Here is a 13,698-nt window from a genome sequence, read left to right on the forward strand (position 1 = left end):
TTCCCTCCTTGATGCTTCTTTAAAAGCTTTTTGTTCCCATCTACTCCTTGCTTTGATATGCTTTTAGAATCTTGTCTTACCACCTTCTCGCGCAATTCGAAGTTAAGCTATAGGATCTTTACCCATAATATGAAGAGGACGATAGTATCGCAAGTTTAAGTCAATGATTGAATTGTGCACCATAAGTGCTTGTTGGCTTGTCATTATGATTATGTTTTGTTTTGAATCTTTGTAATGAGTGCAATGATTTTGTGGGATTTTCCACAAATTCATTTAGTTTATAGGCGTAAGACATAAGGATTAATGAATAGATAGTTGGGTTTTGGTTTTCTCCTGTTTTCCTATCCTATCTTTCTGGAGCAACCTATCATCTTTGGTTTATATCTCTATTCTTCGGTAATTAAAAATTATGACAAAATTCTGGAGAATAGTAGACTTCAACATGTTTCTTTGACTGCAAGAATCACCCTGATATCTAATTTGGTTATGGAGTTATCAAAATCTCAAGAGGATATAGCTGTGCTGACTGAGATCTGGAGCAGTATGTGGTTTTCTGGTTATATCACAATACCTGTTCGAGAAAATGTTACAAAATTTCTATGGGATCAACTGGACTTCTATACCTATCATATGCCTCCGGATTCACCCTCATAGCTATTTTAATTTGGGAAATATAGTCATCACAAGTTGAAGTTTCTGTGCAGTCTGAAACCTAGAACAGTTTCTGTTGTGCACTATTTTCGACCAACTTAGCTGTATAATCTGGAGAAGTCTTCTACATGAAAGTTATAAAGGATTTAATGAGCTTTCCAACGGTGTAAAGTACGACATTATTGGATTTACAGAACAGGAATTATAGTAGTTTTACTGCACTGCTGTTTTTCTACTCGCGGATAAACTGAGGTTACTTGTTCCTACTTATACACATGAGTTCCTCTTGGTTATCAAAGGTCATCCTGATAAGTTAACTCACTTAGAAGAAGATTCAAGCTATCCTTTGGCGCCCTACTTGATCTTTTCTTAAGGGGGGTAGCCAAGGCATAAAGGAATCGCAAGATGGGGGTCTCATATAATCTAGAGCTTCACTTGGAAGTGTCGGTTATTTCTACGGTTGAGGAATCACTATCAGACACAAGGATCTTTGTTCAAGATTGTTAACAGGTTGGATCATCTACAAGGAGCTCAAATATTTTGTCAAGATTGGTCTTCGCTTCAAGCTATCATCACTTGGGAGTTCAATCTTCAACTTAAGACAAGTTGGCACTGATGGCATACGAAAATATGCTGATTGGACTCCTCTACAGTTGGTTCTTTGGCAACTTAAGTGAGTTTAGTTTGGATGGAGTTCTCTTTTTGGTTGTGGGATATCTCTAATGATAGAATTATACGGACAATCGCTCAAGAGAGATGTGTTGAGCTGGAACCCGCTTAAGTATGCAAGAGGGATTCAGAGTTCCCCGGAATGGTAAGATTCTATCACACGTTCATTAGAGGTATTATAGTGTTGAACACAAGAGTTTCTTTTATAAAGCGGTTGGCAAGGATATGGATGTGCTCTATGTAAGAAAAGCAGTGAATTGTGCATCAAGACAACTATGGAGGCTTGAGATGGACTATTTGACATATGAGATCTGGAGTTATCCATTGTGGAGCATAGTGGTATTATCTACTTGGACATGAAGAGTGATATCTACGTGAATCATAAGAATCTAAGGGACATTTTCAGTAAGTTGGTTTGAGATTGTGACATCAGTGTTGGGTTTAATTAACTAAATGTTTTTGGTTTAGAAGTATGTGTTATCTTTAGAAGAAATAAAAGTTGTTGCCAATGCCGTTAGCAAATTGGAAGAGCTATGCTAAGAAGATTGGACGACACCATGGATTAAGTTTTGTGTTTAAGAGTCACAACTCAACCTAAGTATATATATAGTTAGTAGTGTTTTGAAGTTGGAATCTATTTTGGACCAAGAGAGAGTAATACATGAGGATCAATTGGAATATGGATGTATGAGGTAGTCGATTTGATATCTTGGACTAAAAAAAATCTAGCAAGACATGTTGAGAAGTATTGTGTTACATTTTGGAATTAGTGAGGACAAGAGTTTGTCACCCAATGGATTCCAAAGTGGTCTTTGTGAGAAGCATATGGAGTGTTAGTGTGAAGAATAAGCTAGCACCCAGCTGCAACAGTTCATTGAGGTTGTAAAAAAGGAAAAGAGAAGAGGCCTAACAATTGGAAGAGTACCAGAGAGTTGGTTTGTGGATACTTGATAGTTAATTAGAGGGCCTATCAACATCTGGGGATCAGCGAGTATGCTATTTGGAGTAAAAGTCAAGAGGAATCTTTGTCAAGACGGTGGAACTACTCGAGAAAGTGAAGAAGATCCAATGGCAGGGTGTATTCTAGTGTCTTGATCATCATCTTCCGAATTTCGAGGATGAGATTCATCTTAAGGGGGGTAGAATTGTAACACCCCAAATTTTGCACTTTTAGAAATAGAGTAAAAATGATTTATTTTGTAGTTTTGTGCTCATAAAAACATAGGTAAAAGAAATTTTTCTTTAAATTAAAATCCAACGTAAGGGTAACAACATGTTTGAGCATACATACCGTTGCATTGATACTTTTGTGATGAGTGGTTTGGAAAATAAATTCAAATCTCAATCTTTAAAATATTGCTTTCAAGTAGTGGTTTAAAAAGAATTTGAAAATTTGCAAAAAAAAAAGTTAGATAAGATGTCTTGTTTTTAAAATCTAAAGGCTTGGAAAAGGTTTTAAGACACGTTAGGACGATGCCTCTCTTTCCGGGAATCTTTCCGACCTTTTTCGGGATTAAATTCATATTTCTTGGAGTTTTATCTTTTTCCTTAATCAATGCAAAAGTCTTTTTCGGGAGCTAAACCACTTTGGTTGTGTTCCTTATTCTTCCATCTATCCCCAGGAATTTTTCTAGTATTTTTCGGAGCTCAGAGATATTTTTCGGAGCCTAAATAGTAATTCCCGATTTTCTGTAATTATTTTAATTCCGAAAATCAATATTTACTAAAATATCTCGGATTTCCAAAATATCCAAACCCTACGTATATATATATGCCGGCGTAGCCCTCGACGCGAGGATTCCAGAAGTACAGCCCGTTTTTCGAGCCGCCACTCGTAGCCCCGCAGATCGGACGCCGAAGTTCTCCACAGCTAGGTTTCCGACGAACCTTCGGCGAGCTTTTCCGGCCACCTCGGACGTCTCCGGCGAAAACCGTCACCATCACGAGGTTCGTATCAATCTCCTCTACACCGTCCCGCGTTTCGTTTCACGAATCCATCACCATTTAATCGTTCCCCTTCGGTTTTCCTTTTCCGTTGACGTTTTCCGGCGAACTTCACCATGGACGCGGTCTTCTTCTTCGTCTCCGGCTACCCGGAGCCACCACGGCATCGTCCCGCGTCCCGGCCCTGTTCCCACGCCGGCGCCAGCGTTCTGTGCCCCATCCCGCTCCCCTTCGCGTGCGCCTGCTCGCGAGTGAGCAGGACGGCCGCCGCCGCTGCCTGTGGCCGCTCCGGCCGGCCATCACCAGCAGCCACCGCTGCTGCCGCTTGGGCGAGGAGCGGGAGCGCCGCTGCGAGCCTCCGCGGCCGGCCACAGCCCCAGCCGAGCCCCTCCCTGCCTGCACGAACACAGCAGCAGCAGGCAGCCTCTTTCCCCATGGCTGCGTACGTGAAGATGAGCAGAGGTACAAGATGAACGTATTTACAAGTTTGCCATTCCTTATTTACAGAATTTCTTGTCCTCCGCCGTAAAATCGTTTTTAGTCCGATTCGGTTTCAGTCCGTTCCAATTGCGTTAGTTTCGTGTCGTCGAGATCTACGCAGTAGAGTTATTAGTTTATATATCACATGTTTAAGAATTTATTTTATTAAAATATTAATTGTGTCTATAACTAATTAATCGCTAATTAATTAAAGTCGATTTAGGTTTTTGATTTCGATTTGATTGCGCGAGTTTCATCGTAATGTGTGGTACGTGTTAGCAGCGATGTTTAACATGTCTCACGTCTTGGAAATTTATAAGTTAAATATTAATCTGATTAACCTACAACCAATTAGTTTTCTAACTTAAAAGCAATATATATATATATATATATGTTACGCTTCAGTATTTAATAAATGATATCCATATGATTAATTATTAATATAAATGTATTCCTAAATTATAGTTTGATTAGTTTAAACACACCTTGCATATATTAAACTTGTTAGATGCTCTCACATGCATTTTACTTTTGCAAAGTTAAAAGTTTGACTTGATTAATCTATACGGCAACAGTTATAAATAAAACATGATTTGTTTTAGCTCAGATTTAGGAGTATACATTGTGAACTTAAATATTGACTTGATTAAGATTAATGTGCAACTAGCTTTCTAAATTAATTAAAAGCAATATAGGTTTTCCACGTCGGCCTTAATAAATGAATATTAAGCTGGTTATATCAATTTAAATATATGTTTTTATTATAATTTGGTTAGCTGAACTCACGTCATATTCAGTTATAGTATAGATGCTCTTACATGTTCTTTTAATTTGAAACGTTAAAGTTTATTTTGATTAAATAATACATGCACATCCGCTCCTTAATACATTATTAATTATTCCATTGATAAATCCTAAACTGATGTAATGCTTACATCATTTTGTTTTTTTTAAAAATAATAAATGCAAGGGCTTATACGTGCTATATATGTTTTGAATATATACTCTCACTTGTTATTATATCTTTGTAAGTCAAAATTTAATTTGCATAAATGATATCAAAATAACTATAATTAAGATATGATTATTTTATCTAAGTTTTCTAAATCTAATAACTCAAGTATAAAATGACTTAACTCAATTTTAGATATTCCCCTGAGATATCTTATACATGTTTTATGATCATTAAAATAGATAAAGCATATAGTTTTCTTTCCAACGTAAATCCTTCGATAGATGTTTCTGTTTTACCGTAGCTCCGATTAGTGTGTCTTTCACGTGTGCGTGATCGTAGCAATGCGTAGATTAGATTTCGAATCTTTTCATTGATTGGTATATTGTTCTAATCTAGTATGTTTGCTATGCATGCTTGTTTGGGTGCTTGTGTGGTGCTTTTCGGTCTTGTCCAGTCGGTGAGTTTTGCGTTGGTGATCTATAAGAAGTTGGAGATCAAGAAGAAGAAGAAGAAAACGTTGAAGATTAAAGCTTACCGAAGGATCGGTGTTTAAGGCAAGTATAGTTTGGGTTTTCTTTCTGTGACCATGATCTTGAAGCTTGATTAATGAATATGCTATAAACACAAGAGATGACTTGTTAGCAACAACAGGAGGGTTAAATTCCCTCTCCACAAGGTCTCATTTGTAAGTGATCATCCGGGACTTACAGTACAGCTGTGAGGGCTATATGGCTCTGGCTCTAGTTCCTTGGGAGACCTTTTCTAGCAGGCTTAGAGGATACTGCGAGTTGGGTATAGGACAGCCTCTGTCCTGTTGTGCCTTGCTATGGAAGCGGCCTTTTAATGGAAGGGGGGTTCCTATATCCGATGACCCTGCGGCCCTTCCCGGTTAGACGAACTTCTGAGTAGCTTTGTATGATTTTCGGTGTTTGGACCTTGCAAACCCGCACATTTGGAAATCATGACTCACAGTGAAAGTGTACACCTCTGCGCAGAGTTTAATAAACTGATATATCAGCCGTGCTCACGGTCACGAGCGGCCAAGGAATTCTTACGCCAAAGATGAGCACTTGTTAAATGATGCTTAACTGAGTTATTTTGAGCTATTTATTATTCAATTATACTTGATCATGTGGCTATGGAATGCACTACCTTGTTGCTATATTTGCTGAGTTCGACATGGACTCACCCTTGCAATTCCCCCCACACCTCAGGCTGCTGGAGTCTGAAGGAGTTAGGCTTGTGATCAACCAGTCAGTTGGATCCAGGGGAGTGAAGTCTGCACCCGGAGATCAGAGTTGTCTATCCGTTGATTGCTTTCTAAGGTTATCTCTTTTGCTAAGTTTGCTATATATTAAGCATTGTGAATTGATAATGTCCCTTCATTTGTAGCTATATGTGAGGTTTGATTACCAGGGCTCACATATGGTGTGCATTCGGCTTTGTCCTTAAAACCGGGTGTTACAAGTGGTATCAGAGCAATGCTGACTGTAGGACGCAAGCCTAGTAGAAACTGGTCGTTCTAAGGTTTACAAGTTACAGCAAAAATCCTTGTTCTATAAATCTTGATATTTTCTTCTCTACTACATTCTTACCCTTGATATTCGTTCCCTCCTTGATGCTTCTTTAAAAGCTTTTTGTTCCCATCTACTCCTTGCTTTGATATGCTTTTAGAATCTTGTCTTACCACCTTCTCGCGCAATTCGAAGTTAAGCTATAGGATCTTTACCCATAATATGAAGAAGACGATAGTATCGCAAGTTTAAGTCAATGATTGAATTGTGCACCATAAGTGCTTGTTGGCTTGTCATTATGATTATGTTTTGTTTCGAATCTTTGTAATGAGTGCAATGATTTTGTGGGATTTTCCACAAATTCATTTAGTTTATAGGCGTAAGACATAAGGATTAATGAATAGATAGTTGGGTTTTGGTTTTCTCCTGTTTTCCTATCCTATCTTTCTGGAGCAACCTATCATCTTTGGTTTATATCTCTATTCTTCGGTAATTAAAAATTATGACAAAATTCTGGAGAATAGTAGACTTCAACATGTTTCTTTGACTGCAAGAATCACCCTGATATCTAATTTGGTTATGGAGTTATCAAAATCTCAAGAGGATATAGCTGTGCTGACTGAGATCTGGAGCAGTATGTGGTTTTCTGGTTATATCACAATACCTGTTCGAGAAAATGTTACAAAATTTCTATGGGATCAACTGGACTTCTATACCTATCATATGCCTCCGGATTCACCCTCATAGCTATTTTAATTTGGGAAATATAGTCATCACAAGTTGAAGTTTCTGTGCAGTCTGAAACCTGGAACGGTTTCTGTTGTGCACTATTTTCGACCAACTTAGCTGTATAATCTGGAGAAGTCTTCTACATGAAAGTTATAAAGGATTTAATGAGCTTTCCAACGGTGTAAAGTACGACATTATTGGATTTACAGAACAGGAATTATAGTAGTTTTACTGCACTGCTGTTTTTCTACTCGCGGATAAACTGAGGTTACTTGTTCCTACTTATACACATGAGTTCCTCTTGGTTATCAAAGGTCATCCTGATAAGTTAACTCACTTAGAAGAAGATTCAAGCTATCCTTTGGCGCCCTACTTGATCTTTTCTTAAGGGGGGTAGCCAAGGCATAAAGGAATCGCAAGATGGGGGTCTCATATAATCTAGAGCTTCACTTGGAAGTGTCGGTTATTTCTACGGTTGAGGAATCACTATCAGACACAAGGATCTTTGTTCAAGATTGTTAACAGGTTGGATCATCTACAAGGAGCTCAAATATTTTGTCAAGATTGGTCTTCGCTTCAAGCTATCATCACTTGGGAGTTCAATCTTCAACTTAAGACAAGTTGGCACTGATGGCATACGAAAATATGCTGATTGGACTCCTCTACAGTTGGTTCTTTGGCAACTTAAGTGAGTTTAGTTTGGATGGAGTTCTCTTTTTGGTTGTGGGATATCTCTAATGATAGAATTATACGGACAATCGCTCAAGAGAGATGTGTTGAGCTGGAACCCGCTTAAGTATGCAAGAGGGATTCAGAGTTCCCCGGAATGGTAAGATTCTATCACACGTTCATTAGAGGTATTATAGTGTTGAACACAAGAGTTTCTTTTATAAAGCGGTTGGCAAGGATATGGATGTGCTCTATGTAAGAAAAGCAGTGAATTGTGCATCAAGACAACTATGGAGGCTTGAGATGGACTATTTGACATATGAGATCTGGAGTTATCCATTGTGGAGCATAGTGGTATTATCTACTTGGACATGAAGAGTGATATCTACGTGAATCATAAGAATCTAAGGGACATTTTCAGTAAGTTGGTTTGAGATTGTGACATCAGTGTTGGGTTTAATTAACTAAATGTTTTTGGTTTAGAAGTATGTGTTATCTTTAGAAGAAATAAAAGTTGTTGCCAATGCCGTTAGCAAATTGGAAGAGCTATGCTAAGAAGATTGGACGACACCATGGATTAAGTTTTGTGTTTAAGAGTCACAACTCAACCTAAGTATATATATAGTTAGTAGTGTTTTGAAGTTGGAATCTATTTTGGACCAAGAGAGAGTAATACATGAGGATCAATTGGAATATGGATGTATGAGGTAGTCGATTTGATATCTTGGACTAAAAAAAATCTAGCAAGACATGTTGAGAAGTATTGTGTTACATTTTGGAATTAGTGAGGACAAGAGTTTGTCACCCAATGGATTCCAAAGTGGTCTTTGTGAGAAGCATATGGAGTGTTAGTGTGAAGAATAAGCTAGCACCCAGCTGCAACAGTTCATTGAGGTTGTAAAAAAGGAAAAGAGAAGAGGCCTAACAATTGGAAGAGTACCAGAGAGTTGGTTTGTGGATACTTGATAGTTAATTAGAGGGCCTATCAACATCTGGGGATCAGCGAGTATGCTATTTGGAGTAAAAGTCAAGAGGAATCTTTGTCAAGACGGTGGAACTACTCGAGAAAGTGAAGAAGATCCAATGGCAGGGTGTATTCTAGTGTCTTGATCATCATCTTCCGAATTTCGAGGATGAGATTCATCTTAAGGGGGGTAGAATTGTAACACCCCAAATTTTGCACTTTTAGAAATAGAGTAAAAATGATTTATTTTGTAGTTTTGTGCTCATAAAAACATAGGTAAAAGAAATTTTTCTTTAAATTAAAATCCAACGTAAGGGTAACAACATGTTTGAGCATACATACCGTTGCATTGATACTTTTGTGATGAGTGGTTTGGAAAATAAATTCAAATCTCAATCTTTAAAATATTGCTTTCAAGTAGTGGTTTAAAAAGAATTTGAAAATTTGCAAAAACAAAAGTTAGATAAGATGTCTTGTTTTTAAAATCTAAAGGCTTGGAAAAGGTTTTAAGACACGTTAGGACGATGCCTCTCTTTCCGGGAATCTTTCCGACCTTTTTCGGGATTAAATTCATATTTCTTGGAGTTTTATCTTTTTCCTTAATCAATGCAAAAGTCTTTTTCGGGAGCTAAACCACTTTGGTTGTGTTCCTTATTCTTCCATCTATCCCCAGGAATTTTTCTAGTATTTTTCGGAGCTCAGAGATATTTTTCGGAGCCTAAATAGTAATTCCCGATTTTCTGTAATTATTTTAATTCCGAAAATCAATATTTACTAAAATATCTCGGATTTCCAAAATATCCAAACCCTACGTATATATATATGCCGGCGTAGCCCTCGACGCGAGGATTCCAGAAGTATAGCCCGTTTTTCGAGCCGCCACTCGTAGCCCCGCAGATCGGACGCCGAAGTTCTCCACAGCTAGGTTTCCGACGAACCTTCGGCGAGCTTTTCCGGCCACCTCGGACGTCTCCGGCGAAAACCGTCACCATCACGAGGTTCGTATCAATCTCCTCTACACCGTCCCGCGTTTCGTTTCACGAATCCATCACCATTTAATCGTTCCCCTTCGGTTTTCCTTTTCCGTTGACGTTTTCCGGCGAACTTCACCATGGACGCGGTCTTCTTCTTCGTCTCCGGCTACCCGGAGCCACCACGGCATCGTCCCGCGTCCCGGCCCTGTTCCCACGCCGGCGCCAGCGTTCTGTGCCCCATCCCGCTCCCCTTCGCGTGCGCCTGCTCGCGAGTGAGCAGGACGGCCGCCGCCGCTGCCTGTGGCCGCTCCGGCCGGCCATCACCAGCAGCCACCGCTGCTGCCGCTTGGGCGAGGAGCGGGAGCGCCGCTGCGAGCCTCCGCGGCCGGCCACAGCCCCAGCCGAGCCCCTCCCTGCCTGCACGAACACAGCAGCAGCAGGCAGCCTCTTTCCCCATGGCTGCGTACGTGAAGATGAGCAGAGGTACAAGATGAACGTATTTACAAGTTTGCCATTCCTTATTTACAGAATTTCTTGTCCTCCGCCGTAAAATCGTTTTTAGTCCGATTCGGTTTCAGTCCGTTCCAATTGCGTTAGTTTCGTGTCGTCGAGATCTACACAGTAGAGTTATTAGTTTATATATCACATGTTTAAGAATTTATTTTATTAAAATATTAATTGTGTCTATAACTAATTAATCGCTAATTAATTAAAGTCGATTTAGGTTTTTGATTTCGATTTGATTGCGCGAGTTTCATCGTAATGTGTGGTACGTGTTAGCAGCGATGTTTAACATGTCTCACGTCTTGGAAATTTATAAGTTAAATATTAATCTGATTAACCTACAACCAATTAGTTTTCTAACTTAAAAGCAATATATATATATATATATGTTACGCTTCAGTATTTAATAAATGATATCCATATGATTAATTATTAATATAAATGTATTCCTAAATTATAGTTTGATTAGTTTAAACACACCTTGCATATATTAAACTTGTTAGATGCTCTCACATGCATTTTACTCTTGCAAAGTTAAAAGTTTGACTTGATTAATCTATACGGCAACAGTTATAAATAAAACATGATTTGTTTTAGCTCAGATTTAGGAGTATACATTGTGAACTTAAATATTGACTTGATTAAGATTAATGTGCAACTAGCTTTCTAAATTAATTAAAAGCAATATAGGTTTTCCACGTCGGCCTTAATAAATGAATATTAAGCTGGTTATATCAATTTAAATATAGGTTTTTATTATAATTTGGTTAGCTGAACTCACGTCATATTCAGTTATAGTATAGATGCTCTTACATGTTCTTTTAATTTGAAACGTTAAAGTTTATTTTGATTAAATAATACATGCACATCCGCTCCTTAATACATTATTAATTATTCCATTGATAAATCCTAAACTGATGTAATGCTTACATCATTTTGTTTTTTTTAAAAATAATAAATGCAAGGGCTTATACGTGCTATATATGTTTTGAATATATACTCTCACTTGTTATTATATCTTTGTAAGTCAAAATTTAATTTGCATAAATGATATCAAAATAACTATAATTAAGATATGATTATTTTATCTAAGTTTTCTAAATCTAATAACTCAAGTATAAAATGACTTAACTCAATTTTAGATATTCCCCTGAGATATCTTATACATGTTTTATGATCATTAAAATAGATAAAGCATATAGTTTTCTTTCCAACGTAAATCCTTCGATAGATGTTTCTGTTTTACCGTAGCTCCGATTAGTGTGTCTTTCGCGTGTGCGTGATCGTAGCAATGCGTAGATTAGATTTCGAATCTTTTCATTGATTGGTGTATTGTTCTAATCTAGTATGTTTGCTATGCATGCTTGTTTGGGTGCTTGTGTGGTGCTTTTCGGTCTTGTCCAGTCGGTGAGTTTTGCGTTGGTGATCTATAAGAAGTTGGAGATCAAGAAGAAGAAGAAGAAAACGTTGAAGATTAAAGCTTACCGAAGGATCGGTGTTTAAGGCAAGTATAGTTTGGGTTTTCTTTCTGTGACCATGATCTTGAAGCTTGATTAATGAATATGCTATAAACACAAGAGATGACTTGTTAGCAACAACAGGAGGGTTAAATTCCCTCTCCACAAGGTCTCATTTGTAAGTGATCATCCGGGACTTACAGTACAGCTGTGAGGGCTATATGGCTCTGGCTCTAGTTCCTTGGGAGACCTTTTCTAGCAGGCTTAGAGGATACTGCGAGTTGGGTATAGGACAGCCTCTGTCCTGTTGTGCCTTGCTATGGAAGCGGCCTTTTAATGGAAGGAGGGGTTCCTATATCCGATGACCCTGCGGCCCTTCCCGATTAGACGAACTTCTGAGTAGCTTTGTATGATTTTCGGTGTTTGGACCTTGCAAACCCGCACATTTGGAAATCATGACTCACAGTGAAAGTGTACACCTCTGCGCAGAGTTTAATAAACTGATATATCAGCCGTGCTCACGGTCACGAGCGGCCAAGGAATTCTTACGCCAAAGATGAGCACTTGTTAAATCATGCTTAACTGAGTTATTTTGAGCTATTTATTATTCAATTATACTTGATCATGTGGCTATGGAATGCACTACCTTGTTGCTATATTTGCTGAGTTCGACATGGACTCACCCTTGCAATTTCCCCCACACCTCAGGCTGCTGGAGTCTGAAGGAGTTAGGCTTGTGATCAACCAGTCAGTTGGATCCAGGGGAGTGAAGTCTGCACCCGGAGATCAGAGTTGTCTATCCGTTGATTGCTTTCTAAGGTTATCTCTTTTGCTAAGTTTGCTATATATTAAGCATTGTGAATTGATAATGTCCCTTCATTTGTAGCTATATGTGAGGTTTGATTACCAGGGCTCACATATGGTGTGCATTCGGCTTTGTCCTTAAAACCTGGGTGTTACAACACCCTAGAAGGAGGAGTCCGAGGGTGTGAGATCTGATGTTGCGAGGCCCAACTCCCTTAGGGCTCCGACAAAGAGTAGGTTCAAAGCACTGCCACCATCAATAAGGACTTTTCTGAATAGCACCTTCTAGACGGTTGTGTCGAGGATGAGGGGGAAACGCCCTGTATATGGTATGTTTGCCCATTGGTCGGCCCTGCTGAAGGTGATGGGGATCTCAGACCATGGGCGATAGCTGGGGTCGGCGGTAGTTTCTTCTGAAGCGATGACGAGCACTTGTCGAGCGGCAAGCTTCCGTTCCCTTTGACTCTTAGTGGAGGCGAGGCCCCCAAAGATGGTGGCGACCACCTTATCGTGGTCCTGAAAGGCGTTGTTGTTGTTCCTAGGCGGTCAGCGACCTCCTGTTCCATTGTTGGCATTGTCATCGAGCCTCTTGTCCTAGAACTCCCTGGCTAGATCAATGTAGTCCTTCATCTTGTGTTTGGCGTTCTTGTGAAGAGGGCATGGGCTGTCGAGTATCTTTTGGTACTGCTCATCGTAGTTACGCTTGGTGCGAGGTTGATTAACTGGCAGTGAAGATGTGTTCTAGCCGGCGGCGGTGATTTTGTCTAGGCCTGTGTCCTCCTGTTCGATCATGGCCGCTATCGCAATGATAGCTACGGTCGTCGGGACGACGGTCATTGTGACGTCGGTCGTCGGGGCGATCGTCGTATCAGTGAGGTGGTCGCTGAGTGCCTGCATCCTCATTGACGCGCACCTTGGCTTCCTCTGCATCGGCATATTGGTTGGCAGTAGTTATCATTTCGCCGATACCGATCGGCGGCTTACGGTTGAATTTGGAGTGAAGCTTGTGATGGTGGAGTCCTCGGATAAAGGCAGTGATGACTTCAGCTTCCATGATGTTGGGGATAGAATTCCTCATCTCGGAGAAACACCAAATGTAGCTACGGAGGAGCTCGGATGGCTTCTGGTTAATGCGGCTGAGATCATGCTTCGTGCCAGGTCGAGTACACATGGCCATATAGTTGTCGGTGAAGACTTTCTTCCCCACGAGGCGATGGAGTCCGGCGCAAGGCTGGTGAACCAGCTCATGGCGGGTGGCGTGAGCATGATGGGGAGATAATTTGCCACAATGCTGGGTCTCCTCCCATGGCACGGACTGGCAGTGGCATAAGTCTGCAGCCACTGAGTTGGGTTCATTCTTCCTTCGTCGGGCTCGACCCCAGTG

The 13,698-nt window shown here is 39.9% G+C and overlaps 1 long non-coding RNA gene across 2 annotated transcripts; it reads left to right on the forward strand.

Moving 5' to 3' along the window:
* Positions 1 to 5,125: 5,125 nt before the first annotated feature.
* On the forward strand, positions 5,126 to 12,372 carry LOC136498935 (uncharacterized). 2 transcript variants are annotated; one of them, XR_010769838.1, is made up of 3 exons: positions 5,126 to 5,253; positions 5,914 to 6,024; positions 12,219 to 12,372. It is a non-coding gene; the product is annotated as an uncharacterized lncRNA (long non-coding RNA). The 2 variants fall into 2 exon arrangements; XR_010769839.1 differs by lacking the exon at positions 12,219 to 12,372 and adding an exon at positions 6,092 to 6,169.
* The last annotated feature ends 1,326 nt before the right edge of the window (positions 12,373 to 13,698 follow it).

The sequence above is a fragment of the Miscanthus floridulus genome, chromosome 13 (assembly GCF_019320115.1).
Source record: "Miscanthus floridulus cultivar M001 chromosome 13, ASM1932011v1, whole genome shotgun sequence".
Classification (NCBI taxonomy): domain Eukaryota; kingdom Viridiplantae; phylum Streptophyta; class Magnoliopsida; order Poales; family Poaceae; genus Miscanthus; species Miscanthus floridulus.